We start from the raw sequence: 13,605 nt of genomic DNA, 5'->3' as shown, positions 1-13,605 counted from the left end.
GCTCGAATGGAGGACCTGTGAGCTTGGAGAGAACCAGGTTGAGATCCCACGTCGGAACGGGCTGACGTTGTTGTGGGTACATCCGGTCTAAGCCCTTGAGGAATCTAACGACCATCGGGTTGGAGAATACCGAGGACGCGAGTTCCCCTGGGTGAAAGGCCGATATAGCGGCCAGGTGAACTCTAATTGAAGATATCGCCAAACCCTGCTGTTTTAGGGAGAGGAGATATTCCAATATGAGAGGAATAGGTGCCTGTAACGGGGACGTGGCTCGTTGTTCGCACCAACAGGAGAACCGCTTCCACTTGGCCAAGTACGTGGTCCGTGTTGAAGGCTTCCTACTGCTCAGCAGAATCTGCTGGACAGAGTGCGAGCATTGCTGCTCTGCCTGGGTGAACCATGGAGCAACCACGCCGTGAGGTGGAGTGATTGTAGGTCGGGGTGACGTAGTCGGCCGTGGTCCTGAGAGATGAGATCTGGACACAACGGGAGCGGGATCGGTGTCTGAACCGAGAGCTCTAACAGTGTGGTGTACCAGTGTTGTCTCAGCCACGCTGGAGCGACTAGAATTACTTGTGCCTGGTCTCTGCGTAATTTGAGCAGCACCTTGTGGACCAGAGGAAATGGAGGGAAGGCGTAAAACAGGTGGTCTTTCCAGGGGAGGAGAAACGCATCCGATAGAAAGCCCGGAGCTCGCCCTTGTAGGGAGCAGAACACGTGGCACTTCCTGTTGGCTCGAGATGCAAACAGGTCTACCTGGGGAAACCCCCACCTCTGGAAAACGGAATAGATGATGTCCGGACGGATAGACCACTCGTGCGTCTGAAAGGACCTGCTGAGTCGGTCCGCTAAAGTGTTCTGGACTCCAGGGAGGAACGATGCCGTGAGATGGATTGAATGGGCGATGCAGAAGTCCCATAGGCGAATCGCCTCTTGGCATAGAGTCGACGAACGTGCTCCTCCTTGCCTGTTGATGTAAAACATGGCCGTGGTGTTGTCGATGAGAACTAACACACAGCGGCCACGTAGGAGATTGAGAAATGCTTGGCACGCCAAGCACACCGCCATCAGTTCCCGAACATTGATGTGCAGGGATAGCTGGGGTGCAGTCCACAGGCCCTGGGTATGGTGTTCGTTGAGATGGGCACCCCAACCCAGAGATGAAACGTCTGTGACCAGGTGCAGAGAGGGTTGTGGGGCGTGAAACGGCATCCCCTCACAAACCACACTGTGGTCTAGCCACCAGGTGAGGGAGGTCAAGACCGAGTTTGGAACCGTGATCACCATGTTCAGGTTGTCCCGATATGGGTGGTATACCGATGACACTCAGGTCTGGAGTGGGCGAAGCCGAAGTCTGGCATGCCTGGTTACGTACGTGCAAGAAGCCATGTGACCCAGCAGGGTGAGGCACGACCTCACCGTGGTAGTTGGGAAGGCCTCGAATGAGGCTTGTGATGGTATGAAAGCGATTGTCTGGTAGAATAGCTTGTGCACGACCGGAGTCTAGGACTGCCCCAATAAATTCTATCCTCTGGGTAGGCTCTAGAGTGGATTTCTCCTCGTTGAGTAGGATGCCCAACTCGTGGAATGTGTGTACTATTATGTGGACGTGAGCTCGAACTTGCTCTCTGGTGCGACCGCGTACCAGCCAGTCGTCTAAGTACGGGAACACCTGTATCCCTTGCCGACGGAGGTATGCCGCCACGACGGCCATACATTTTGTGAACACTCTTGGGGCCGAGGATAGGCCGAAGGGAAGGACTACAAATTGGTAATGCACCTTGTTTACCACAAACCGCAGGAAGCGCCTGTGAGGCGGGTAGATTGCTATATGGAAGTATGCGTCCTTCATGTCGAGGGCGGCGAACCAGTCTCCAGGATCCAGGGAAGGGATAATGGTCCCCAATGAGACCATGCGGAACTTCAACTTTACTACGAATTTGTTGAGTCCGCGTAAGTCTAAGATGGGTCGCAGACCCCCTTTAGACTTGGGGATCAGGAAGTAGCGGGAATAAAATCCCCTGCCCCTTAACTCTAATGGAACCTCCTCTATGGCCCCCATAGATAGGAGCGTAGAAACCTCCTGTATAAGAAGTTGCTCGTGAGAAGGGTCCCTGAAGAGGGACGGGGAGGGGGGGCCTGGGAGGGGGGGAATGAAGAAAACTGGAGAGCGTATCCCCTCTCCACCGTGCGAAGGACTCAACGGTCCGAGGTTATAAGGGACCAAGCACGGTGGAAATGGGAGAGGCGATCCCGAAAGGAGGGGGCTGGATCCTGGGGGATGACTGGGGCGCCGTCCTCGACCGCACCTTCAAAAGTTCTGCCCGGGGCCTGAAGGTGGCCTTGGTGGCCCCTGGTTCTGAGCGGGTTGAGGGCCGGTCAACCTTCTCCTACCACCTCGCCCCCGCCTTCTGGCAGAGTCCTGTCTCTGACGAGGTGGGGGGGGGTTAGAATCGCTGAGGCTGGGGCCTAAATGGCCTGCGTTGGGGACCCGCAACATGCATCCCCGGGGAGCGCATGATTGTTCTCGAGTCCTTGAGGCTCTGCAGACGAGAGTCCGTCTTATCTGAAAACAATCCGTGTCCCTCAAAGGGTAAATCCTGCAGGGTTTGCTGCAGTTCCGGAGGCAAACCCGAAACCTGGAGCCAGGAGATTCTCCGCATAGCGATACCTGAAGCCAGGGTTCTCGCAGCCGAGTCTGCTATGTCCAAGGAGGCCTGTAAGGAGGTCCGTGCCACCTTCTTACCCTCCTCCACTAAGGCCCCAAACTCTTCCCTGGAGTCTTGGGGGACCAATTCCTTGAACTTCCTCATAGAGTTCCAGGAATTAAAGTTATAGCGGCTCAGGAGCGCCTGCTGGTTAGCCGCTCTAAGTTGTAACCCCCCGGCTGAATAAACCTTACGCCCAAACAAATCGAGGCGCTTAGCTTCCTTCGATTTGGGCGCTGCGGCCTGTTGACCGTGGCGCTCCCTTGCATTCACTGATGACACCACCAGTGAACATGGCTGGGGATGAGTATACAAGTACTCATAGTCCTTTGAGGGAACAAAGTATTTTCTTTCCACCCCTCTGGCAGTGGGTGGAATAGAGGCAGGAGTTTGCCATATCGTATTGGCGTTAGCCTGGATCGTACGGATCAGGGGCAACGCCACTCTGGATTGGGCATCCGCAGAGAGGATGTTTACAATGGGGTCCTGCACCTCCACTATCTCCTCTGCTTGTAGGTCCATATTACGCGCCACCCTACGTAATAGGTCCTCGTGTGCCCGGAGATCTATCGGGGGTGGACCTGTGCTCGACATGCCCACCACTGCCTCATCTGGGGAAGATGAGGAAGATGCCTCAGGTGGTAAGGGATCCAAGGGCGGGTCCTGGTCCAATGAGCCCTGGAGCGGAGCATCACCTGCCCCTGGGTCCAGGACGTCAGGTGGTGCGGGCAAGGAAGCCTCCATGCCCCCTGGAGGAGGGCGAGAGATGGTGGACTCTGGGGCCCTTCTCTCAGAGTGCACCGAGCGAGAGGCTGATGGTGGTGGAGCCCCTTGTGCCTGGTGGTACGCCCACGGGGTCCAGAACGACCAGTGCGAAGGACCTTGAGTGGGATCCTCCGCTATCTCCTGCCAGTGGCCCATGTCCGGTTCATCGGCCTGCCCCTGAGGGGGGTATGCCGATCTCGATGCCCCATCGGAGGAGCGAGACACTGATCTCGAAGGCCATGGCGGTGCCGACCGCGCCGAGATGAGCTCTGGGAGGTACGGTGCCGTACGGTGCCGGTCTGGAGACGATCTGTCTCTATGCGGTGCCGGTGAGCGGTGCCGAGATCGGGATCGGTGCCGATGACCGCGTCGGTGCCGAGAGTCCGACCTGGACGGCGATCTCGAGTAGGCCCGGTGCCGGGAGCGGCCCCTCGACGTCGAGCGTCGCTCGTATTTGGCGCCGGGACTGCGAGCGGCGTCGGGACCTGCTTCGGGACCTGGATCAGTGCCGTGGTTCCAGTCCTTGAGATGGTGGGCGCATCAAGGCGGGTTTCCCCCTGGATTGCACCGGACGAGGGGCCAACGGTGCCGGTGGTTGGGGCGGTGCTGACTCCGTGAGAGCAATCAAGTCTCTCGCTGTCGCAAAGGTCTCCGGGGTCGACGGGAGGCACAGTTCCACCACTGATCGCGGTGGTGATCCCGTCTGCACCGGACTCAACGGCCTCGGAGCCGGAGTCGACGGTGCCGGAGGCACCTGCTTTTGGTGCTCCGCCGGTGGACGCGGCTCTACCCCCGGCACCGGGGGGGCCGGCGTCTTCAGGATGGCAGTCTCCTGCGCCTTACGGGATTTCTTATGTCCCGGTGATAACGATCGGCGCCGAGGCACTTGCGGCGGGTGCGGTGCCGAAGGGGTCCGGTGCCGCGGAGGCTTGTCTGACGCCACTCGCGGTGACGGGGCAGTCGGTGCCGCCGGGGCACTGCGCACCGAGGCGCTTGGCGCTGGGGCTTGACGCGCCGATGGAGCGTCCGGGCTAAGTGCCGCCTCCATGAGGAGTTGTCGAAGCCGAAAGTCCCGCTCCTTTTTGGTTCTCGGTCTGAAGGCCTTACAGATCTTACACTTATCTGTTTGATGGGACTCTCCCAGGCACTTCAGACACGAGTCGTGCGGGTCACTTGTGGGCATAGGCTTAGCGCAGGACGCGCACTGCTTAAAGCCGGGCGCCTTGGGCATGAGCCCGGCTACGCGCCGGGGGAAAAAGGGGGAAAGAACAACCCCCTTAATCCCCTTTAACTATATAACAACTATTAATAGAGTAAACTGAACAACTATCTAACTATATAACAACTACAACTATAACTACAACTATCTACAAAACGGAATAAGCTAGGGAGAGTGGAGAACAGCTATGCCACGCTCCACAGTTCCAACGACCGTCAGGGGCGGTAAGAAGGAACTGAGGGGGCGCCGGGTCGGCTGGGGTATATATCCAGCGCCATGAAGGCGCCACTCTAGGGGGCTCCACAGCCGACCCGCCGGGTGTTGCTAGGGTAGAAAATTCTCCGACGATCGTTCACGCGGCGTGCGCACACCTAATTGGAATCGATATGAGCAAGCACTCGAAGAAGAACAAATGACTCTCCTTTTAAGAGTTTGCTGAAATACTTGTTCACCTTTAAAACCAAGCAAATAATCTATAATCTGACTACATATACTGCAGATGATGATAAAATAAACCGTCACATGCAATTATTGAATAACTTTTGTGCAAAAAAATCCTTAATTGTGGACATTTCATGAGTTCTTGCTCAGATTGTATTGCTTCAACTATGTTTTAATCTTTATTTTTTCTATAAAATTTAGTTTAATTTTATTTTCTCCATACTTAATCTAAAGTATTGTAGTTCCATTTCAATGAAAGCCTGAGCTGCCTAATCAAAAATATATGCCTAACGAGAGCATCTACATAATTGAACTATTATAAGGTTATGTAACTAACTGTTCTTTTAGAACTATTACATTTGTATTCCAGCACTGCAGCTTATTAATTAACTTTCCTTACAGAAGAATATTTGCACCATGAAAAAAAACCTAACTGGCAAGAAAGCATCTTAAGAACATTACCTACTCATCCATTGGAGGGAACAACTCATTTATGCTAGATACAATTTATTTAACAAGAAACAATCAACAAATTTTTTTTACAGCAATGCCCTCCATGCCATGCTTCAGAGGAAGATGGCATATTATCAATCCATTCCACATCAGTTAAATGACCTATGTTCAGCACATTGTGAATCTTTATGGTGTATTGAAGTATGTTCTGGCTCGGTGCTATCAGACTCATTCTGTGGAGAGACCTGAATTCCATTTTTAATTATGGTCCATATACAGTTAGAACTACATAAGCTCCTCAATCCACAGCCCAGCTCCAACTGATGTGAACGGGAGGCTTGCACATAGATCAAGGGTAGAACATAGCTTTCAATTGTAACTAAACTATTAGTTTATTATAGTTGTGATTATTTGCTCAGCTCCTTATTATTGCATTCAGCTCCACTTTGGGAAAGTATACGGTCTTTAGGAACTACTGCTATTTCTGTCCTTTGTTTCTCTTCCTTACCCATTCTCCCCTTTTTCTTGTCTTTGTATCTCTCCCCTTCTTTCTTCCTCCTGTATTCCATTCCTGCAGCAACTCCCAATTTCCCCTTAACACACCTCCCCTGTTGGGCTTCATTCCAATCCCCTTCCCCAAGCCATCTGGAAAGAATATCAGCAATTGAATAGTTAATACTTACTTTAAACTGACATTATTGTGCTTTGGAATTAACATCCCATGTAGGGCTTGTCACATGAAAATTAATCAAGAATAAGATAGAGAGTGTGAATTTAACTATTCCTGATTAACTCTATATGTAGACATGCTTATTCTCGAATAAGAGAGTCTTATTCAGAATTAATCTTTTTTTTTTGAGCAACCTGACATTCTTTTGCTGCTTGTTCTCTGTCTCGTCACCCCCTCCCCCCGCTGTATAATTTCTAAGTCTGATGCTCCATGTTATATTAAACTGCCACAATTTATTGCTCTCACTATGTGTAGCTCCTCATAATGGAATTCTTAACTCCCACTAGACTTTGTGGTAGATCTTTTCTATTTCTTGACTCCCTGAATACATAATCTAATCCAAATGTTAACCATGTTAATCAAAATGTTAACCTTGTTTTAAAAGGTTTCCCTTAAATTATTCTGAAGGCTGAGCTTCTCTTAAATATAGTACTATCCATTTAAGTGGAAACTAATGCCTAATGAAAAATAATTTATTTTTCCCGAAGTCTACAATGGCTTAAAAATGAATGCCTCATCATAACAGTTTGCTTTCCCTTCACCGCGGTGCAGAGCTGAACAGAGCTGACCAAATAATTTGTAACAAATGTGTTTTATGAACATGTTGCCATTTTCTTGTTTATTAATTGTTGGAGCTGATGACAAAATTCTCAAATGTATGCAAAATCTGTAGATTTCTTCAGAGCAGAATTCTTGGTATGTACAACCTGTAAACGATTTACTATGAATATTTGCAATTTTTTTCTGTGCTGGCTGATTACATACATCATGTAGCACTGTTTCTGTTCCTTAATTGGATAATTTATGCAACTAGCCAACAAAACAGTTTGAATTGAGAATTTCACTATCCCATATAGAATCTGAAATTCACTTTCAGCCAATATTCAACCACAGCAACTAAAATATTGCTTTTGGGGAACAGACACACTAGTAAATCTATGTCTATGGAAATGAAATAGTAATGAATTCAGTTGATTCAAAATGTGTTTTGAATATTAAGAAATATTCAGACAATTCTTCCTTCTGTTCACTATGTTACAAAATAATCAAATTAACCAATTAAATTCCCAAATTAAACCCCACGTCATCTATGAGCTGGAGGATAGCAGTCAGGCAAGTCCAGCATTATTTTTTTTTTTAAGCAAGCATTGCACTGTTTTGCAAGTTTTTGGAAAAGTTTCAGAAAAGGGCAACAAAAATGATTGGGGTATGGAACAGCTTCTGTATGAGGAGAGATTAATAAGACTGGGACTTTTCAGCTTGGAAAAGAGACGACTAAGGAGGGAGATGATAGAGGTCTATAAAATCATGACTGTTGTGAAGAAAGTAAATAAGGAAGTGTTATTTACTTCTTTTTCATAACACAAGAACTAGGGGTCACCAAATGAAATTAATAGGTAGCAGGTTTAAAACAAACAAAAGAAAGTATTTTTTCCACGCAATCACCTGTCGAACTCCTTGCCAGAGGATGTTGTGAAGGCCAAGACTATAACAGGGTTCAAAAAAGAACTACATAAGTTCATGGAGAATAGGTTAATCAATGGCTATTAGCCGGGATGGGCAGGGATGGTGTCCCTAGCCTCTGTGTGCCAGAAGCTGGGAATGGGCAACTGGTAATGGATCACTTGATGATTACCTGTTCTGTTCATTCCCTCTGGGACACCTTGCATGGCCACTGTTGGAAGACAGGATACTGGGCTAGATGGACCTTTGGTCTGAGCCAGTATGGCCATTCTTATGTTCTTATGTAATTTCTTCCTCCTCAATTGTCAGTCAGCATTTTTATTGAAGAGGTCAGACTGATGTAGAGCCAGCATTGATGGGGCTCAATTATGCAATTGTTGGTGAGCATTTATTCACACAAGTAGCCCCAGCAATGTCAATAATTGCTTGCCAATATGATCATAGGATGCACAGTCTAGCCCAGGGGTTCTCAAACTTCATTGCACTGTGACCCCCTTCTGACACCAAAAATTACTACAGGACCCCAGGAGGGGGGACCGAAGCCTGAGCCCACCCATGCCCGGCCACCCCAGGGAGTGGGGAACAAAGCCAAAGCCCCACCTCCCCAGGCCAGGGGTCCAAAGCTCAAAGCTTGGCCAAATGCACCAAAGCTTCAGCCCCAGGCAGGGAGCCTGTAACTTGAGCCCTACTGCCAAGGGCTGAAGCCCTTGGACTTGGGCCCCAGCAAGTCTAAGCCAGCCCTGATGATCCCATTAAAACTGGGTCCCGACCCCCAGTTTGAGAACTGCTGGTCTAGCCCATATTCTTTCAGTGCTTGCAGGCCTCAAAAAACTGTGCATATTTTGTGCTGAATTCAGCAAACCTGTTTCTATACCATACTCATTTTAGGCATTAGCAATATAAATGGTGTTGTCAAGATGAGAGCAGATAATTTGCACTTCCAAAAAACAAAATAATTACAGAAGGATAATTATGGTATGAGTTAAGACACAAACACTAGTTTATCATTAACACATTTTTCTTAGACCCCCAAGGAAATGTATTTTTAATATTTTCTTTTTAATGAGGCCAGATGACTGTTTTCCTTCTAAGGACTTTTGAAAAAATAGCTCAAACAAGTGAAAGTTGCTGAATGAGAGAAAAGAAAACAGCTCAATTTGAAAATGAGAATGGGTATTATTAAAATAAAGATTATAAACAAGGAAAAAACAACAAAAATGGATAAACAAAACCCACCTGACAAGCAAACATCTGCATCACAAAGTACAAAGCAGGGATTCCCCTAATATAGACCCCTGCATCCATCTTGAGCCTCAACCCCTTTTGATTTTTCTAAACAAACCATTTCATTCACTCAAAAATTATCAACCTTCACTTGGCTTAATTGCTTTTTCAAGCGTATCCTTTGAAATCCTGTCAGTTAGTGAATCCTACAGAGAAGCACGTAAACATCACCGAGAGACTATTTAAGAAAGAGGAAATTGGCTTGATTGCTAATGAGTGGTCTTAAAAGATCATTAGAGAGAGAGAATTTAGGAGGCGAGAAGTGCTAACACAGTGTACAGCACAGGCTTGCGCTCGCTCAAGATGGTGACTAAAGCTTTTCATAATTTGAACTATAACTGTCACAGATCAATTTCACAAATATGCTTTCAGGAATTTCCCTTTATTTCCATTGTAATTAATGTTGCTCACAAGTAACAAAGTTTTCTCTATCAAGAAATTCACTTTAGAACAAATACATAAACTGGTAAACTTCAGTGGGCTGGATTTTCCAATCTGCTATGCCACTCTGCACTCCATAAGCAGGAGGGGGCATGGTGAAGTGGATCCCCACTATGCCTGATCCTCCATTGACAGAAGGTCCATTACAGATCTGCAAGTGGTGGCAGTTAGTGTAGGCCCCTGATGCTTTAACTTCTGCCATGGCTGGGTGGCTGAGGATCAGGGAACTGCAACCAGTTTCCTGTGGCCACTACTGTTCACTACACCAAATCATAGGGCCTTTATGTTTCTAAGATATTTCTAGGACGCCCATCCCCACAGTATCTAGGCACTAATAGACTTGTTGATAATACCAGACACTTAGATGCCCATCCTCTTTTACTACTTTGATTGAGGTTGTAATTCCAATCCAGCATCTTCCCTTTTAGCTAGCTAGTTAAAAGACTGTATAGATCCATTTATAAATCTATCTAAGATTCCTTAGCATTGATACTGGCTGAACACTGCCACATCTTTTAAGAAAAGACATTTTATCTTTTTGCAATAGAACTCCTGAAAATTGAAAACATAATACAGTTGTTGACCTAGGATCATAGAAACATTTTATAAAGCCTTCATGTGCTTTACAATATGCATAGTAATCTTGATTCAAAGAAAGAAAAGCAAGATGAAGTGGAAAAATGTACTGCTGCATGTATCTGCGCTTTTCACTTAGTTAGTTAGTTAAGTGTCAGTAACGTGCTTAGTACTGTGCTAGACACACGTGAATACAATCCCTTCTCCAAAGAATTTACAATCTAAACAACATATACAAAAAAGTCAAGAGCCGCTAGTCTATACCAGAAGAGCTATGCTGCGCCACTGTAGCACGTCTGGTGAAGACGCTATAAGCCGATGGAAGAGAGATCTCCTGTTGGCATAATTACTCCACCTCTGCGAGCGGCAGAAGCTGTTAACAGGAGAGCTTCTCCCACTGACATAGTGCCAGTGTGGACAGCGCTTAGGTCACTGTAACTTGTGTCGCTTGGGAGGTGGCTTTTTTACACTCCTCAACAATGTAATTATATCGACCTATGCGGCAGTGTAGACCTACCCTTTGAGGTCCAGAAGAGGGAATTAACTTGAATTACCCATTTAGGGGTGGGAGGTCTTTTGATCTAATTATTTTCTTCTCCAATACAAACTGTACTAGGAAAAGATATTCATCATAATTTACTGTTTGTAGATGTCATGGAGCGAATGACTTTTCAGAAGAAGTTTGAATGAGAAGGTGGGGATCTAGCATATTGGGTTTGGGACTAGCCAGGCCTCCATATTATTTCCTGGATTGGCAAAAGTTTAAAAAGAAACTAATAAAAATGTTGTGCCAATCCAAGCTCTCTCATGTGCTTAAAGTGCCAGGTATAATATTGGGGCCAATATCCTTACTGTAGCCCATAGCTCAGGGGTTCCCAAAGTTGGTTCGCGGCTTGTTCAGGATAAGGCCCGGCGGGCCATGAGACGCTTTGTTTACCTAAGCATCCGCAGGTACGGCTGCTCGCAGCTCCCAGTGGCCGCGGTTCATTGTTCCCGGCCAATGGGAGCTGCGGGAAGCGGTGGTCCAGCCCGTGATGCTTCCCACAGCTCCCATTGGTCGGGAACGGCAAACCGCAGCCACTGGGAGCTGTGAGTAGCCGTACCTGCGGACGCTCAGGTAAACAAAGTGTCTCGTGGCCCGTTGGGGCTTACCCTGAACAAGCCGCGAACCAAGTCTGGGAACCCCTGGTAGCTCAACTGACAGAGTGTGCACTGGGGATTTCCATGGGAATTGGAAGCTTGAGGGAGAAAGGTAACTCATAAAAAGCAGCAGAGATACTCGACAGACTATTTTATCAGCATCAGAGCTGCAGTAGTCTTTGTGGCAGCAATATTGTTTACCCACATGATGAGAAGGAAAGAAAATGACCAGTGAGTCCAGGTAGTGGCAGATTCAATGCCTTTGCCTTCACTCCTCCCTGGGCTTTCTCCAAAAAGCTCTGCACAGTACAGTGTAGGTAAGTTCCCCTTCTCCCCCTCCCCCCAGCTAGATAATATACAAGCAGTATGGCCACACTACCCTGCATCCCATTGCTCTGCTCACCTCCCTTTGACTGAAAAACCACACTATCCATGCTGAGTTGGGGCTCATGGAGGATTTGCATCTTTATGATGTAAAGCAGGCTGTGGGTATTACTACGCTGACATAGTGCTTCCAAAACCAGCATTTTTTTCTCAGCCAATATAAAGAAAATTTGCTAGCCAAGGTGTGTTTTCAGTATTACACAGTTGAAAAAACAACATTAAACACAGCAGAGAGAAAACTGAGTGTTGAGAGAAACTCTGAGGAATGCACAAAAGGAGGAAGCAAATTATAGGGGAAGCCTAAAAATTCTAGATTTTTTTTTAATTCTACATGAATACAAATGAAGAGAAAACAAAAAAATTAGCCTCTTACCAACCACTTGGCAGGGAAATACAGCTGCTCTTCATAAACTACGTTATAAATATACATTCCCTTAAAATAAAAAGATCAATGAGCAGTTTAGCAGCTGAATAACCTGAAATTAAAATGCACTTCTCACAAATCAAATACCAGTGAATTAGCAATTTTTCCAGCAGACAACATTTTAAATGCCAGATGAATAAAGTAGTAGGTAGGTATGTCACAGATAAATGCAAAGGGGAAAAAAAAAGTTTATACTTCCTTTTAATGTTTATCTGATTCTTCTGCTTCTCCAAGTGCAACAGTGGTTGCAAAAAACACAGAATTGACTTTGTAAAGAAATTGAATGAAATTCAATAAGGGTGGATGAAAGCCTTAATTCCAACACTGCTCTACAATCAATACAGAATATATCAGTGTGTGCCCTTCTGAAACAGAAGCAACAAAAGAATCTTTAGACAGAGTGTCAGGGACAATAAGGGGGAAGATATGAAAGAAGATGCCAAGGAAACTTTGGCAATAATAATGAAACACCTTTTGAAAAGTGAATTGACAGTACACTTTCATAAATGGGAAGACAAAAGGTGTTAGAATTTTATTGAGGAGAGAGATTGATGTCAAGCTCTACCATACTGAATGATACTGGACTTAACTTGTTTCATAAATCACCTGAAATCTTTGCTGGCAAAGCTTACTTCAACTCTTACCGCGTTATAGGTGAAACCGCGTTATATCGAACTTGTTTTGATCAGCCGGAGTGTGCAGCCCCACCCCCCCGGAGCACTGCTTTACTGTAATATCAGAATTCGTGTTATATCGGGTCACGTTATATCGGGGTAGAGGTGTATTTTGAACAAAATAAAATATTTCTCTAACTATGCATCTGTGCATGTCACTATCTACCTCCCTCCCTAAGTACTAATACAGCTCTCATCACCATAGTATCTGAGTGCCTCATAATCATAAAAGGGTTTTTTTTATCCTACACTTTGAAGTAGGGAAGTATTATCCCCATTTTATCGATGGGGAACTGAGGCACACAGTAGATTACTTGTCCAAGCTCACATAGGATATCACAGAATCACAGAAATGTAGGACTGGAAGGGAAATCTGTGGAGGAGCCAGGAAATAAAAACATGTCTTTTGAGTCCCTGTTCAGAACCCTTCCTATACTAGTTGTACAAGTGTATCTAATTGATATACACCTGAATATCAAAACCTCTGTCCTCTAAAAACTAAAAATGGAGAATTTATGAATTGTCATCTGTGATCATTGTTTTTCTTTCTTATTTCCTCCAGATTATTTATAAAGGTTAAATAAACTGAGTCTAACACAGATGATTTTTTCCTTACAGTCTATACCCAGTTCTCAGTCTATTTCACTGTACGTATACTGTGCTAATATGAATGAATTATTCTAGCAAAGCGTTAAGAGGCACTGTCTCAAAATACGAAAGTTCAGATTGATTTCATCTAGTCCATTTCCCTCATCTAATTTTGTAATCTGATCCAAAAGTGATTGAATTTCTTTAGCGTTTTGTTCTTTATATTATGGTTATTAATATGTATTTATAAATTAATTACCAACCCTGTACTAGATGTTAAGCATAATCTATTAAGTTAATTGCTCATAGTTTTC

The 13,605-nt window shown here is 46.0% G+C and overlaps 1 protein-coding gene across 2 annotated transcripts in view; it reads right to left on the bottom strand.

Annotated features, from left to right (window-relative positions):
• BCKDHB (branched chain keto acid dehydrogenase E1 subunit beta) overlaps positions 1 to 13,605 on the bottom strand; it is a 268,552-nt gene that overhangs the window by 47,641 nt on the left and 207,306 nt on the right. The gene's annotated exons all lie outside the window — the stretch shown is intronic.

Source organism: Chrysemys picta, chromosome 3 (assembly GCF_011386835.1).
Source record: "Chrysemys picta bellii isolate R12L10 chromosome 3, ASM1138683v2, whole genome shotgun sequence".
NCBI classification, from domain to species: domain Eukaryota; kingdom Metazoa; phylum Chordata; order Testudines; family Emydidae; genus Chrysemys; species Chrysemys picta.
Note: the sequence above shows the minus strand (reverse complement) of the source record. Positions and strands in the feature narration are given on the sequence as shown.